General features: G+C 39.3%; 1 long non-coding RNA gene across 1 annotated transcript in view; it reads right to left on the reverse strand.

Moving 5' to 3' along the window:
- Positions 1 to 17,262, reverse strand: part of LOC309648989 — a 1,142,769-nt gene extending 1,125,507 nt beyond the window's left edge. The window contains exon 1 of the long non-coding RNA XR_014256896.1: positions 943 to 17,262. This is a non-coding gene — a long non-coding RNA (uncharacterized lncRNA). The remainder of the gene's footprint in view (positions 1 to 942) is intronic.
- Positions 17,263 to 17,464: the final 202 nt, after the last annotated feature.

The raw sequence follows: 17,464 nt of genomic DNA on the forward strand, positions 1-17,464 counted from the left end.
TATAGGGAACCAGGTGGGGGGAAAAAAATCATCTAAAAATTTACACAGAGCTGAAGAGGGAGATGTGTCTTCAACACAGGCCCATCCAGTGAAAAAAGACTCGCACTCAAAACATCACTGTGAAATTTTAGATCAACATGGATAAATAAAAGACCCTAAAAGCTTACATACATAGAGAAAAAAAAAAAACTAGATCACCTGCAAAGAACCCAAATTTGATGACATCTAACTTTTTGTTACTGACCATGAAAAGGAGAAGACAGGGGAGCAATATTTTCAAAGTTCAGAGATAAATTATTTTTTAAGCAAGAATTTTATATCTAGCCAAACTATCATCTCAACCAAAGTGGTAAAATGATATTTCCAAACGTTTAGGGAACATTCTGAAAGTTTATCATAAATGCATCTATTCTGAGTAAGGTGTTCCATGGAAATAAATCCCAGGATATTAGCTGTGCAGAAGGCCTAGAAGTTATTTGATTTAAATCAAGTCATTAGGCTCCAAAAAGAAAGTCAGTAAGAAGAAGAATGGAGTAGATCCCATGTAATAGAAAGAAACTAAGACAAATTATGATACAGTGAAGAGTTAAACATATACTGAACATATTGCTTACATTTGTTCAAGCTGAAAGGAACCTAAGACATCGCTTATTCCACATTTTTCAGATAAGAAATTTAAGGCCTGGATTGGAGAGCCAATTTTTGGGTGACACATTGTTTGAATGTTTTATTTTATTTGAAAAAAAAATTTTTTTTTTTAATTATTATTTATTTATTTATTCATTCTTGGCTGTGTTGGGTCTTCGTTTCTGTGTGAGGGCTTTCTCCAGTTGTGGCAAGCGGGGCCACTCTTCATCGCGGTGCGCAGGCCTCTCACTATCGCGGCCTCTCTTGTTGCGGAGCACAGGCTCCAGACGCGCAGGCTCAGTAGCTGTGGCTCACGGGCCTAGTTGTTCCGTGGCATGTGGGATCTTCCCAGACCAGGGCTCGAACCCGTGTCCCCTGCATCGGCAGGCAGATTCTCAACCACTGCGCCACCAGGGAAGCCCTTGAAAAGTTTTTAAATATTATTTTCTACTATGGTTCATGGCAATTTTTTTTTTTTTAATTTGTCTTTTCCACTAGACTGAGTCCCAGCAGGGCAATTAACTGTGTTATATTCATGTCGTAAAGCCTAGTGTCTAGGCAGTGTCCAGAAAATAGTAGGTGCTTAAAAAATGTTTGAAAAAAGAATGAGTGAATAGATCATGATCCAAATAAAATGGCCTCAAGGAGTTTTACTTCTGTTTGCTAAGATTCCATGTTTACCAAGTGATCTTTTGCTGAGTACAAAACAGACACAGTAGTTATTAGTTGTGTGACATTAGGCAAGTTACTAAAAAATCCTCTCTGTGCCTTAGACTCTTCGCATGGCAAATATCTTTTCCAATTCTGAAATATTTTGTTTAAAAAGGTCTCTCAGGTTCAATGTGTGAACTTAAACATGAGATCTAACATTGAATTGTGGGGGAAATGCTTCTTAAGGCCACTACCCCAAATAAAAGTAACTCAATATTCAAATAACAAAGAAACAAACCAACAGCAGCAGCAGCAGCAACAATAACACAACTAAATCAACGAGAAAGCAGGTATGTGGAACTTCAAATTTGGCATGACATTGTGCCATTGATAATAACGGTAACAACAACAGCAAAAGTCCATTTGCCTTTGATGCTAAGACCACTCTCCTTTGCGTGGCAAAAGAGTCACAACACTAAATCCCTAGAAAAGAAGATATAATTCAGATCTCTTTCCTTGTTCTGCAGGAAACAATTTTTACATAGTTATATTACTGAACATCATGTTTCTGGATTGAGAGTCAAGCCATAGCCAAATCTTGAAAGACTTAACTATGATTAACAAAATATCCTAATACTGTAACTCAGAGATTTGAGAGAAATTGTCTGAAGTAGCTGGAACAAGAAATAGAAATTTAAGAATATTATTTAATATTGCAGTGATAGAATTTTCAAACCCTGGGTAAAAGAAAGGATGAAGTGTGATCATGAGCTAAATTTGCGTCTTCCATGACAGACTCACAGGGGATAATTTCCAGAGTTGATTGACCAAGAAAGAGTGGTTACAGCATAGTCGCCAGTGATAGAGGCATAAGTTGCTATCTTTGATGAGTAGAACGGTGAGTGGAATGGGAGGGGAGGTGCATAGGATTATTTAGTTTTCCTACAAGCCTTTGTCTGTTATTGTTTGCTGGTGGTGGAACTGCTGTTTTTCCATGAACGTACACATATACATGTGTACTTTATACATATATATTCACATATATATTATCACAAACACATTTATATTATCACTAATGCCAAGGCATAGCATGTAAACTTTTTGTGAATATTATATGAGAGTTTCTTCATAATCCTAATTTCTCTTACCAATATTACCTTCCTTTTCTTTAGGCAGATGTGTCACTTGAGCTTCAACCTATGATTCCACACAACTTGCCCCCTTTCTTTTGTGTAAATCTCACAATCCCTCTTGCTCCCTCTCTCTCTAGTCTTACAGACTTTCTCCCTGGTTCTGGAAACCACCAAACTCACTTGCCTCAGGGTCTTTACATTTGCTTTTCCACGTTCTTTAGGAAACGTTCCCCTCAAGCCTTCTTTAGACACGTCTCTCCACATCATTCAGGTCTCTGCTCAACGTCATCTCTTCAGGAAGCCTTTTCCCATATCCCTAGCTACACAGCACTCTTTAGTCACTTTTCAAGAAATGTTTTTCTATGAAATGTACCATACTTGTATGAAAGAGTGTATCCACAATGCATTGTGGATATGTATTTTAAATAATAATTATTAACCAAATGGAATGAATCCAGTGCATCCCAAATCTAACTGATAGATAAAACATTACTACACCTTGGAAGCCCTGGTGGGTCTCTAACCATTTTTTCCCTTCTTTAGATTTAGCCATACTTATGAAGTTTATGTTAATGCCCATGCTTTTCTTCATAGTTTTTTTCATTATCACAGCTGTACATGTATTCTTAAACACTCCGTTGTTTGGTCTTGCCTATTTTGGACCTTTACATAAGTAGAATCATTTTATATTTGCTTTTTCATTCAATATAATATCTTTGAGAATCACCCATATTGATGTGTGTGTGGCTTCAGTTTATTTTCACTACAGGTAATATTCTATTATAGGACAATACCACACTTTTATTTATTCATTCTGCTCTGGGTGAGCATCTGGATTTTTTCAGATCTTGTTATTATGAACAATGATCCTACGAATATATTTGTACATGTTCTGGTCATGACAAGAGTTTCTCTAGGATTGGAGTGACAGCATCCTGGGCCATGTTCATGATCGCCTTTGGTTAATTGTTCCAAACTGCTTACTGAAGTGGCTGCACCCATTCACATTCATATTGGCAGTAGATAAGAATTACTGTTCCACGTCGTAGCTGACACACACGTGTTGTAGGTCATTTTTAGCAACCCGGTGGGTGTGAAATGGTATTTTACTGTGGTTTCTCATCCTTCTCCATGCCCTTACTCTGCCCTATTTTTCTTCACAGCATTTGTCACCACCTAGAATTACATTCAATTATATTTATATAATTTTCGTTGGTTTCCCCCAGCAGAACATAAGCTCCATGAGTAAAAGGACTGTGTCGATCTTGTTCATTGCTATACTGAACACTGGTTGAATAAATGAATACACTCTTCTTGTCATATAAGCCATAAGGAAAGTCACCGTTTGACTCAAAAATAGAAAGAGTGATGGAAAAAGGAAGAGGGTGGATTGATCGCAGGCAAACACTGGAAGGCAGCAGGGATGAAGAAATGGAGTGAGAAGACGGAAAGTTGTGTGCACGTGTCAAAAAAAGATGCTGTGATGTTGGAAAGGCAGAGGAAAAGTAGCACAAGAACATGAGTGCGATATTCCTGATTGGGAGGGTGAGGAGGGGTAATAAAAAGGAGCTAGAATGGAAGGCAATGTAAAAGACAGTTCCTTGCCCCAGTCACCAGGTGGCAGGATTGACCCAGGACAGTGTCGTTGCGATTCTGCTTTCAGGTGTGAACAATTTATGAATGTACAGTGTAGCCAGAAATGAGTACATTGGTGCCTTTGTAAGTTAGGTGCTTATAATTTGGAAATTATGTGTTGTCTATACAATCTCTGTTATGGTGACCTACACGTTGAAATAGTTTTAGTTGGTAAATCTATGGATATAGGTGAATTTTATTTGAACTCTTCTCCTTAGGTTAGTTCCCAAAACAACCAGAGTTCAGGGACTTATGGATTTAATTGATACAAATATGTGTCTAATACAAAAAATGTTCTTCTAATTTTCTAACCGTAAAACTTCATCTCACAGCTATTTAAGACATTCTTCTTCAAATCCAGTTTTCAAACGGCAGTTGGTAGGTTCTGAGTCTGTTACTTTTGACTGAATTTGATGAAGAGTTGATTATTATTTGCTCAAGCAGTGATCAAATAAAGCAGCTGCCCGCAGGCTTCATGAGCAACATGGAAGTAATTAACTTTCTAAAAGTTGAGACCAGTGGTGTGATTTGGCTGACGGGACGAATGAAGGATTCTCTGTGCCAAGTTTAGTACCTAATCAAACTTCACGGTCTTTGAGTGGTGAACACAACTCCAACCCATCAGCGTTCAAGACTATTTACCTTTGATAAAACACCATTTCCTCTTTCTAATGAAGAAAAAACAAATGATGTTTCAAGATTTTTTTTTTGAAGAAAAAGAAAGTGAAATGGACTTTAGATGTTAAATGCTTCTTCCTGAACAACTTAACACATAGATAGGTCAAACAAATAAGTGAAAGGAAAGGAATGGGGGGTAAGGGGGGTGACAGCCATCATGAGAGTTGAGACCTCAAGAGTTTAGGAGATTGTCTTGGTGAGTCCAAAAAGTTAACAGGAAGGAACATTTTATTTCTTAGAAAAAAAAATAGTAATGCAGAGTTTGACTTTCTCTGGATTGGGTTGGAAAGGCTTAGTGAATACCAAAGGAATTTTGATTCACCTTATTTTAGAATGCAGCCACTTTTTAATGGGTTCAGTCTTTGACTTTTACCCCACAAAGGAATGAAACGGACACCTGAGTCAGTTCCATGCTTTCAAATATACACTCTTTTTTCTGCACTACTTTGGCCCAGGGGAAGTTTTGGAGCATCCTCAAAATTGTCCCCTTTCCCTCTTATCCTAGTGTGTCTCTAAAAGAACCGCAAATAATTCCAGATCCAACCTATATCTTATTTACCCGAATCACTGGTCTCAAGAGAGATTTATCAACAGGAGAAATTCTTTATGAGTTGAAGTGTTTTCCTAATTCATACTCTGATCCCAAGGGGCTTGAAAAGTGCAGTAATTACCCAGAAATGTGTTGCTTGGGGTGTTTTATTGCAGTTACAAAATGAAATGTATACCTAAAAATTAGGAGAACCGTTAGATGCAATGTATTAACTAGGTATTATGGGCGTCCTGGCTGTGGCCATGACATCATCCAAAGTCAATCAGAAGTCTCCTAGCAACCTGCTTCTAACCACAACTCATAACCAGGTCGTATTTCAGGGCCTGCTTCTTTCACAGAAATTGTTCATAAAACAAAATAAAGACCTATAATGTACATGAAACTTATCTGATCTGACTGTTTACATTTTATCTCATTCTCCAGGTTTTTCTTTCTTCTCCAAAACAGGAAATTCTCTTTGAAGAAAATGGAAGATATTACTAAAAATAGAAAATCTTTTGAAATTATATCCTAGGATAATATTAAAATCTGGGAGTTTAAGGAACTAGAGGGAGAGACCATTTCCCAGAGAAAACTATCACGTTACTTAAGAGTAATATGTGCTATTACTATTATTATATGCAAAATGAAATAATATCAATATCTGCATTTTTGTTTTCTGACCACAAATAAATTGTTATATATATGACAAATATGATCCAAAAGGACAGAAAAAACAATCTATGTCTGGGAAAATGGAGATAGTATGAGTTGCATGCAAAAAATAAATTGTTACTTTACTGTTAATATTGATTTTAATAATTCTTGCATGACATAACCACTCTAAAATTTGCCAAGATCTAAATAATGCCATTTCCAATTTTATTATCTTTTTCAGAAAAGACTTTTATTTATTCCAAATTTTAAAAGCTTTTTATTGAGGTAAATACACATACAGAAAAGCATATGTATTATAAGTATATAACCTCTGAATGTATTAAAAGTTTCCAGTTTTTCTGTTCTTCCCTAAATTCAAATATCCAAATTCGAGTCAGCTGTTTGAAATAACTCGTATTAGTTTAATTCCATTTTAACAAACCTAAAATAGCATTTTAGTATCAAAAGATTCTGATATTTTCAAATTTTAATTTCTCATAATTTCCCTGTTGACTTTGGCCTTGGAAGAGGACTAAGGCAGAAATAGCTAGCTGCCTAACAAATAACCATTCTTTCCTTTTTCCTTATTAACCAAACTTGATTTTTCGCTTACCTCAAAACACAATTTTCCTGGCTTTACTTGTAGCTAAGTGTGGCCATCTGGTTAAGTTCTGGCCAATGAGCTGTAAGTAGAAGTGTGGAAGAAACTTCCAGAAAGTTTTCATCTCCAAAGAGAGGCCAAAGAAGCCACTACACCAGCCCTAAATAGCCTACACAAATTCCTACATTAGAGAGAAAAAGCTTCTACAACTGAAGATGCTGCTATTTGTGGGTTTTCTTCCAACTATTGCCAGACTTGATTTAAAAGGTTCCTGGTGTATTTTCAAGAAGTCATCATCTCTGTGAGAGATGAGAATTTTAAAGCTATTTATAGGTCACATACTACTTGTCCTGTAAGAGGTACTTTGCATACATTACCTCATTTAATCCTCCCAACAATGCCCTGAAGTAGGTATCATTGTTCCTATTGTACAGAAGAGGAAACTGAAAGGATCAGAGAGGAAAAGAACATCTCCCAAACCACACCAGAAACATGTGGTCTGACTGGGGTTCAGTCCCAGGTCTGTCTGTCCACTGGGTTCAATCCCAGGTGTGTCTGACACTAGGCAGAGCCTCATCCCACATGCCATCCTCAAAAGGCATGAGGCCCCGCTGGGCTTTGAAACTCTGCAGAGGAACCATTGACAGGAACAGACAGTCCTCAAGCACTTACTGCATTGAATGCAAGATGCTGTTTATAACAACCTGGGGATTAATAATGCAGGGAGGGAAGGGCTTTGGCTGGCCTTCGAAGCTGCCAGGCTTAGGGAGGAGTTGATGAGCGGGGAGGAATGTGGTGGGCTTCAGAGTGCCCACTGCAGCCTCTTCTCTCCTTGCAGGAGAATCAGGAAGCTTCTCCCTGTACATTCAAGCAAACTTCTTTTCTGCAATGTCTATTATTAGCATTGTCTAGTAAGATTAGACCAATAGAGATAAAGGCAAACACTTTATTGTCTTGCCTTCTACAATAGAGGAAAATAAAGGATTCTCTTTTCTAACTCGATATAATATTTAACATTTCCATAGGGAAACAGCAAAGGATGAGAGCCATGTTTAGAAGCGTGCGCACCTAAATGCTGGTGTTCACGTAAGTGGGGGTAATGTGACTGTCTTTGACAAGCAGAATATTTGGGGCAAAATAAAATCTTTCTGTTCCTCCATCTGTACCAAACCCCGCTATGTTTTAAGAGTTCCTGTTGGTTTATATTGCTTCATGCTTTACGTCAACGAGTCCTTGGCTGAACTAGATCCCTGTAGCTTGTGCTTGCTCCTGTTTCCGCTAGCATCCTATAGTCTGTGAAAACACCCAAGATGCTGCAGAAGGGGAAGACTTAATCCCCAGTGTCTACATGGTGATGACAGGGAGCACACACATGTTAACTGACTGACTAATAAACTGTAAAAGGAGAAAAACAGAGTAGCTAAGCATATCCGAGAAGCAGATGGCCTGGGTCTGTTTCCTGACTCCTGGTGTATATGGGGTGTATGACCTTGTTTAAGTCACTGAACCTCATCTGTAAAACAGGATGATACCAAAGCTTCCCCAAAGAGGAAGAGGAAGCAGAAGAGAGGATTCAACGATGCATATAATGTACACCCAGTAAGAGTAGCGCCTGCCTTCCGTTTTATTGGTTGTTGCTCCAGGGCAACCCGCCAGAAGGGGGCGCTGTGGAACCAGCCAGTCCTTCCAGGAAACACTGAATTTTGATTTTTTTTAAGCCAATTGTTGGAAATATTTAACCTACTCTAGTTTTTCCTTTCCTTTCTTCTATAAGACAGAGAAAGCATTCTGCACAAATCTTGGGAAGAAAAATGCAAAATGACTCCTCCCTTGTCAGTGTGGGTCAGTTGGCCAGTGTCCTGAAGGGGAAATGCCATGGCTGGAAGCCACCAACCCAGGCAGGGATGCTGAAAGCTTTGCCCTCAGCCCAAATGCAACCTGATTTCTCTGTTTACATGACTATCTCTCTCTCTCTGGCACCGTGAGCAGGGACTGACTGACTTATTCATATCTGTATCTCTCACACCTAGCTTAGCACTTAGAACTTATGGCTGCTTAATAAATATTTGTGGAAGAAATGAATGGAAAAAGTGACTTAAGTAAACCATCCAATTTGTCCAAGAACTCACGTCACCCCTTTCAATTCTGCTCTTCCCCCTAATCAGCAGGAACTTTTTAAGGGAATGGAGATGTTCTCGCTAAAATAAAACCAGTGTTCCCCCATGAGGTACAAGACGCTTCCAGGTCCCGAGTTAGAGTATTATGAAACCTTCCTAGTGAAGTGGAGAAAAGAAAAGTAGCGAGTAATAAGAAACGAAACATAAACAGGTGCCTTAAACTGCCCTCCTGGCCTGCTGGGCAAGGGCTGGGCAGTGGGCAGAGTGCCTCCGAGCTGGCCAAGAGGCCTCACTAGGACAAAGAAAAGGCCTCCGAGCTTGCAAGGAACTCCTTGTCATCCCCATGCGGAAGGGACTTCAGTTTATTCATCCTATCCAACTGCTTTAGTGCACACTTAGCCTGCATTGTCATAAAAACCCGCTACCACCATTGGTCTCGGAGGTGACATTCTGCCTGGCTTAGTGCCAAAGGGCAGGATGGAGAAAAAGGCAAGCACAACGCTCCAGTTTCCTAGAAGTCGTGTTGCGATCCTCTTCAATCCACCGTGCTTGGTGTGTAATAAAAGAAAATGTCCTCAGAATTAGGATGTTTGAAAAAGAAGTCTGGGAGCCCGTTTGTCTCCATCACCTCCTCTCTGACTTCCGAATGGTCTTTACTCCTGTGTGTCCCCCCAGCCCAGACCACCATGGCATGGGTTGCCATTAATATGTCATTTCCCTTTCCTGTTATCACAATATAAAGGACCTTAGCGTTGACCTTTCTATCAAAACATCCTTTGTTTAGAATGAAAAGCTATTCACTGTTAGAGCCTTATCTATAGGGTTTAGCCAGAGGATCAAATCCAAAGAGCAGAATTCGTTTACTTTGTATTAAATGAGCTCAGTTAAGAAGTCTCAATTTTGGCAGAAAGGTGCATTAATCACAAGGAAAAGAACAGATCTCGCTTTTCACAGCTTCTGGTTTACTTTCAATACAGTGACACAGTGAGCCTTTTGTTCCTGAAAAGTAGCACCGTATTTAAATACAGTAAATATAACAAAATTGCCTTCTTAAAATTACACAAGAGTTCCTCCAGCCCGGGATGCCCATAATGACCTCAGTGTTGCACGACTAACTTTATGGCTTCAAAAAGGCTCTAAATTAGTTTGGACAGATGGGTTTTATCCCGAGGAAATCAATGAGTTTTTGTGAGTCTGACTTAATTTTTATGCAGCCAGCACTTTGAGATGAAATTAAAATATGTACGAAAAACATATTAAAGTTTCCCTTGGGTCTATAGTTGTTTGTACATTTACAAGGTGTTAAAGAGATGATTTAAAAACTAACTCTATGAGGGATCAATGCAAGCAGACCATGATTTATGGTCTTTCATGACATTTTTGACACTTTCAGCCTAATGTCTTGTGCCTGTTGAACCACTAATTATCTTTTAATTCATAAGGGCTTCATGGTATTTTATAAGTGTAACATAATATATAGGGTTGGATCACATAGAAGAGCTCAGAGAACATGCTTTACACGTTTGGTTGAGTGGGGAACATGTGTAAGCAAATTTGGGCCGAACCTGGTTGAAAAGGCTTCTTCATGATGCTATAAAACTGAATCATTGCTTTTACCTGCCCAGCTCTAGAAAAATCGCAGATTTACTTCCTTAAGGTATATGCAGGGTTAAGGCCGGAGTGGATCAGAAATCATATTTTCTAATACAAACCAAGTGGTTAAGCAGTGCCTGGAATACAGTAGTTGCTCAATAAATATTGATCGAATGAATAAATAATTGAGTGGTAACTGAACCAGGTGTATTTCATTCTAGTTTTTCTCTCTCCTTTCAAATCAGATTATTCAACAAGGTTCATTTAGTGATACAATAAATATTTACCAAGCATCCCCTATGGACCAGGCAATTTCTGGGCACTGGAGGGACAGGAAAGGCATGTCTCCCCAGTGCCCAGCTTACAGGGAGCTCACAGCCTAACAGCACGAAACACCATGTCACAGAAATGCTGCCTCTGAAAGCGCGGGGCGGTCAAAGAAAGTGAAGTCTGAGACCTGAAGCCAGAGAGACAGCGTGGGTAGAATTATTTTTATTCCCATTTTACAGATGAAGAAACTGAGGCACCAGGACATGATATAGATTTTCTAAAATTATGCAGCTAACTGGTAAGAGCACTATGTTTCAGCTTTGGAAATTTGTCAAGTGAGACAACAATTTGGGAAAAAAATCATAACTGGGAAGACCATGAGCACAAAATGCTTAAGGATTACCCTTGTCTCATGCACAAAGATGAGTTCTTCAAATTATTGCCAGGTCATTGGTCCTGAAATGACTGGGAAATTCATATGTACTTGAGAAATGTAAATGCTAGTCTGCTAAGGAATTCTCCAACTAGCCTCCCCAACTGGGGCACGATGAACAGGAGAGGAGGCCCATCCTATATACATTTTACAGTCATCATCCATTATTCCTTCCATACACTAGCCCTCGGAGGTAAGGATTAATATCTAACCCATATAACACATGATGAAACTGAGGGATAGAGCTGAGTGGCTGCTACTGGCTGCAAAGCTGGTAAGAGGCTGAGGCTGGCAGGCTGACTGCAAGCCCACATTCTTACCACCACATGGTACAGTCTTTGATACTCTTCTGAGCGTAGCCGAAGCCGGTGGAGCTTTCGTGGGGCCCAAGAGCTCTCACAAAGAGCAGCAGGGCATGCTGGCCTCAGGAAGCCACAGCCTAGTGGGCAACGGAAAACATGTGCCTAAGTAGGCACAGGACAGGATGGGTGGTAGATCACGAGACGGGCCAGGTCAAGTGCTGCTGATACTCACAAAAGAGAACATGTCCAGACTGTGGGAGGTGAAAGAGACACAGAGGATATGGATTTATGGAGTTGCGTATCAAGAAGGTGTCTGGATGATAATCATAGGCAATCAAACTGATAGTGCCTGCTACTTGCCTCATGCACGAGAGTCTGGGGGTGCTACTGCAACTCAAAAGTACCCCAGCCACGCAGGCTTCTCTGACCTCTCTCCTCCACTTTCCTTGGCATGTAGCTTTTGTGTTCATGGTTGCAGGAGGGCTGCCGCACCTATAGGCCATCACAGTCACATTTCATTCAGGGAGAGGGATGAAGCTGGAAACAAGAGGTACCTGTACCATGAAAGCATCCATTTTTACTAACTCATATTTCTTTGGCCCAAACTGTGTCATTTGGCCATGCCCAAGGATGCAGAGGAAAGAAGTGAGAAAACTGAAAGTTGATGGACCATTTTAAATCTCCACCCACAGTGTCTGAGGGTTTCAGTTGTCGCCACATTTTTAGCTGGATATACTGAGCAAAGTTGAAGTTCCGTTGATAAGGAAGAAGGGAGAAAGAATATGGGATAGGCAATGAGCAATCTTGGCCACATGCCACAAAGGCAAAATAGGAGCAGGACAAGCACACAAAGGAGGAAGTGTATTTCAGGCAGAAACAAAACATGGTAGAAGGGCAGCTGTGTGCAGACAAAAGCTAGAAGTCTAGTTTAGCCAGAGTATAGAGTGTGTGGAACAATTAAATGGGAACTGAGACTGGAAAGGTATATTGAGAAGAAATCACAGACGACCTTGCCTTGATTACCTGCTTGCAAGCTAGATTTTAATCCAAAGGTAACAAGAGTGCACTGACAGTTTTTTGTTATTTTTTTACAACTCTATTGAGATAAAATTGATGTACAACCCACTGACCTATTTAAAATGTACAATTTGCTGAGTGTTTACATATGAATACACCCACGAAATCATCATCACAATCAAGATAATGAATATTTCCATTATCCCTAAACTTTTCTCATGCTCCTTCCTAATCCATCTCTCCTTCCACCCCTGCCTCCCAGCAATCACTGATCAGCTTTCTGTCACTATAGGTGAGTTTGCATCTACTAGAGTTTTTGAGAGTCATCCATATTGCATGAATCAATAGTTTGTTTATGTTTATCACAGGGTATTATTGTTTATCCATTCACCTCTGTTCCTGGACATTTGGATTGATTCCAGTTCCTATTACAAATAAATCTCTGTGAACGTTCACGTGCAAGTCTTTGGGTAGACATATACCTTCATGGGTGTGTAGTGCTTTCTTATTGTGGTTTTAATTGGAAATGCCCTAGTAACTAATGATGCGGAGCATCTTTTCATGTGCTCATTGGCCAGTCTTCTATTTTCTTTTATGAAGTATCTGTTTGAACTTTTTGCCCATTTTTTAAAAAATAGCTTGTTTGTCTTCTTATCATTGAGTTGGATGAGTTCTTGATATATTCTGGATACAAGTCCATTGTTTGATATGTGTTGCAAATGTTTTCTGCCAGTTGGTGGCTTGTCTTTTTATTCTTTTAATATCTGTTGAAGAGTGAAAGTTTTTAACTGTTATAAAGTCCATTTTATTAACTTTTTCTTTTATGGTTTGTGTTTCTTGTATTCTAAGACACTCATGTCTACCCCCAAGGTCTCAAAGATTTTTCTCCTGGAAGCTTCACAGTTTTACATTTTGCATTTAGGTCTGTGATCTGCCTTATGTTAATTTTTATATATGGCATGAAATAAGGGTCGATTTTTTTCCCCCAGAGAGATATTCAATGGCTCCAGCATGATTTGTTGAACACTTTCCTTTTTCCATTGAATTGCTTTGGAAACTTTGATGAAAATCAATTGGTCATATATGTGTGGTTCTAGCTCTGAAGTCTCTGTTCTGTTTCACTGATCTCTATGTCTATATATTTGTCAATATCAAACTATCTTGATTACAGTAGATTTGGAGTAACTCTTGAAATCAGATAAAGTCCTCCAAACTGTCTTTAGTTGTTCTAGGTTCTTTGCATTTTCATATAAATTTTAGAATCAGTTTGTCTGTCAATTTCTTTTTTTTTTTTTTAATTTTTTATTTATTTATTTTGGCCACTCTCCATGGCATGTGGGATCTTAATTCCCTGACCAGGGATCAAACCTGGGCCCCCTGCATTGGAAGCATGGAGTCGTAACCACTGGACCGCCATGGAAATCCCATGTCGATTTCTGTTTTTAAGAGGTCTACTGGAATTTTGATTGAGGTTGTGTTGAATTTACAGATCAATAGAGACTTGTCATCTTAGTAATAGATGTAAAAATCTATGAACTACCTATGAAGGCTCTCTATAATAATAATTATCAATGAATAATAATCTATGAAGTTATCTATGAACATAATCTATTTCTCTATGTAGTTAAGTCTTTACTTCCTCTCAGCAGCATTTTAGTTTTTAGTGTAGAGGTCTTGGACACCTTTCATTAGATTTATTCCTAAGTATGCCATTGTGGACAAATTTTGAGCAATAGAGAATACAGGCTGTATGGGTAGTGGATGATAGAATGAATTAGAGAAAGGTAAGACCAAAAGCCAGTTAAGAGAATATAGCAATAGTCCAGGTGAAAAGTTTAGCTGAAGGAAAAAATTAGGTGGACATCCAGTGACAATAAACACTGACCTTTATGAAGACTGTGATTTTGGAAGATGGTGGCACATAAGAAATGTCATCTTAGGACTGCCAGGAGGGTGGAGAGCTGACAGTGTGCAGAACCCCCAAGTGAAAGACAAAGTTCAGAGTATTGAATATTGTCGACTTCTAAATTTGATCCTGCAGAAATGGGTCTCAATGTGGTCCAAAAAAGTGGTTTCTGGAATGCCTTTACCTCCAAGATGACTTCTAAGCAAAAGGTGGTTCTCTCCCTGTTGAGACTATCGATGACACAACTAGTTCAGGCCATCTGATATTTGAACCGCGAATTTTGGAATTATTGGAAGCCTTGGAGACCACCCAGGCCATCGTTTTCAATTTATGTTTGAGAAATGGAAGCCTTGATCTATGTACATAATCCAATTTTGCATCTAAGAATATGTATATGTACTCATACAGATATTGATATGCATATTCTGAGATGAATATATGTATCAATATGCATATTGATATACATATCCTTAGATGAATATATATATGTACTAACATACAATTCTTAAATATATTTGCGTATGTCATTTCAGACCATAATCAAGGTTAGCTGAACCAATTCGTGTTTCTAGAAGAAGATGGAAACAGGAAGGTAACCCCTAGTGAGGGAAGAGGAACTAACACTTGTTTAGCTTTTACTGTATGCCAGGCACTGTACTAACTAGTCTTGTGATTATACTAGAGAGTTCAACTGAATAATTATGTGTTTAAAATATTAGGTAGATATTAGTATCCCTTTTTAACAGATGAGGAAACAGGCTTACGTAAGTTAAATCACTCCCACAAGGTTCTAGTTAGTGGTAAAGTCAAAGGCAGGTCCTGTGACAGCAAAATCTATGAAGGGCTCCCTCTGCCTTGTTGGAAATGAGAGCTGATGAGAACAGCATGGAAAATCACCACGGCTTTGTATTTTATAACAAAAATCCCAAAGACAAGTTCATCTAGCCAATATCACGCCTAGGGCATTTTTATTTTTATTCACACACATGGAAAAAGATGCAACTGAGTAGCATACCTGCATTTATATTTGATTACTTTCTAGTTAAAGCAAGTCATTAAACTGTTTACTCACATTTATGAGGCCAAGATTTGAATTTTTACGTATTCCAGTTAAACGGAGAACATTTTCCTAACACTGTGAGCTCTGTGACGACGAAGGAGACCTGAGATCACCCGCATTTCTGCAGAGCAGGAGGACAGAGCCTCACACATTCATCTCTGTCAGACTCGGGCAAACTTCTGCTTGGTTCTACGGGCACCAGCACAAATACAGGAAGCCTTCCTCCTCTGCTTAATACCATAGACAAGCCACGCAGGCTGACGCGTATCACAGGTACAAACTGTCTCTAAAAGGCTGCCATCAAGGTGAAGTGAATTGCCCCCCAAATCAGGAAAGTAACAACATCCTTGGTAGCTATTGTTTATTGAGTCTTTTTATCTATTTGGCACTCTGCTAGGCACTTGACACACAGAATCTATATTTTTTCCTTAAACGAGTCTATTTCCTCTACTGGGAACATTTTTTGCATCCCAGCTGTTTCCCTCAATGCCCCATTCTTCAGGGCTCACTCGCCTCAGGAAGCCTTCCTTGACCTCAGGCTGGGGTAGATCCTTCCTATTTTTCCATAACTGCTCATGAGTTCCCTATTGAAATACTTCCCTGTCCCAACACTCAAATCACTTGCATGTCCACCTGTCTTTAAAGGCCATTCGACTGTAGGCTCTGTGAGATCTGACACCATATCTGTATTACTAAATAATTATTTATAAAAAATACTTTGCCTCCAATGCCTATTTTATGCCCAACCCTGATTATTTGATAGATGCTTAATACTTATTAATTGAAAAGACTGGGTATGATAAGCATTCCTACTTTATGGATGAAGAAACTGTGTCTCAGCAAAGTTAAATCACCTAAGAAATATTCAGCTGCTAAATGTCAGAGATAGAATTAGAAACAAGTATGTCTAAAAGTTTCTTCAACTATATTGCAGTGCCTCAAGAAATTGTCATGCCTTCTCCTAGGATATAATCTGGCTCCAGCCAAATCTCTCCTTTGATTTTTTTTTTTTAATTTTTTTCCTGTACTTGTTTCTTTCATGTTTTTCTAGGCAGTATCCAAGAGACTTACCTTTTCTTATCCTCATTCCATTGGAAAACAAACATTGTTCTATTGTTGTCTCCATCTCTCAAAAATCAGAACATTCTGAGCTGGAAGAGATCTTATCCATATGTTCAGTTTCCTGGCTCAGAGGTGAAGGTGTCTTTCCAAAGTTCACCCAGCTCCTTCATAGCAGGGGTAAAACTAGAACCAAGTTTCTTGGTTCTTACATTTTACCATTCTACTTGGTGATCAGCTAGTCTGCTCAGAGCTACAATGAAAGTGTATGTGTGTGTGTGTGTGTGTGTGTGTGTGTGTGTGTGTGAGTGTGTGTGTGTTACTGCCTGTTGCTCTAAGAAAAGGAACAGTAATGGCAAGTGATGGAGGAGGGGCAGTAAGCTGTCACACAACTGTCTCTTCTCACTCACATCCATTTCTCACTAGATGGTTCATGGTCGTTGCTTTTATCTCTGTATTTGCTCATTCTATCGCCACCTTGAGGGATGCCTTCCTTTTTCATCTTCTAGTACCTCTTCCAAGCCCTGGTCCAAGTGCACTACACCGTGAAGGCTGTCCTCAGTTGATCCCGTGGGAATGACTCATTTCCTCACTTGGATTCTGCCTCTACTTGATTTGAAATTCTGTTATCACATGTCTGCCTTATATTGGGGTTACATATCCAAATCTCTCTAACAGCTGTGATCACCTGGAGGACCAGGACTCGTGGTTCACCTCTGGATTGGCCACAGTCCTGTGCACAAAATAGAAGCTGCATCTATGAACGTAATGCAGCTGCCTGCCTGTTGACCGAGGAGACAGTCGCTAGATCTTCCCAACTCTTGCGGGCAGATCTTGAAACAGAATTCAGGACAGATTATGGGAAAGCAAAAGGATGTTTTTTGGAAGATATTTAATTCTAGTTGCTGGAATCACTAGTCCAGGCATTATACTATTGCAAAAGTAAAGTATCAAAAGGATAACCAAACCCTAACATGTGAACTTAAAAATGGATTGTGGGAAAAATTCTTTGAAATTCCCTGGTTACTCAGGGTGAGCTTAGCATCTGACCAGCCTCTTCTTCACTCCATCTACTATTTTTTGATGTCAGTCTGTCACTGAGACTTCTAGGTCAGCATTTTCAGTACAAAGACTATGACCTCACTTTTTCTGTATCCACCATGAGGTCTGTGGCAGTCTTGCTGCCAAACCTAGGC

Source organism: Balaenoptera physalus (assembly GCF_965194825.1).
Source record: "Balaenoptera physalus genome assembly, chromosome: 19".
NCBI lineage: Eukaryota > Metazoa > Chordata > Mammalia > Artiodactyla > Balaenopteridae > Balaenoptera > Balaenoptera physalus.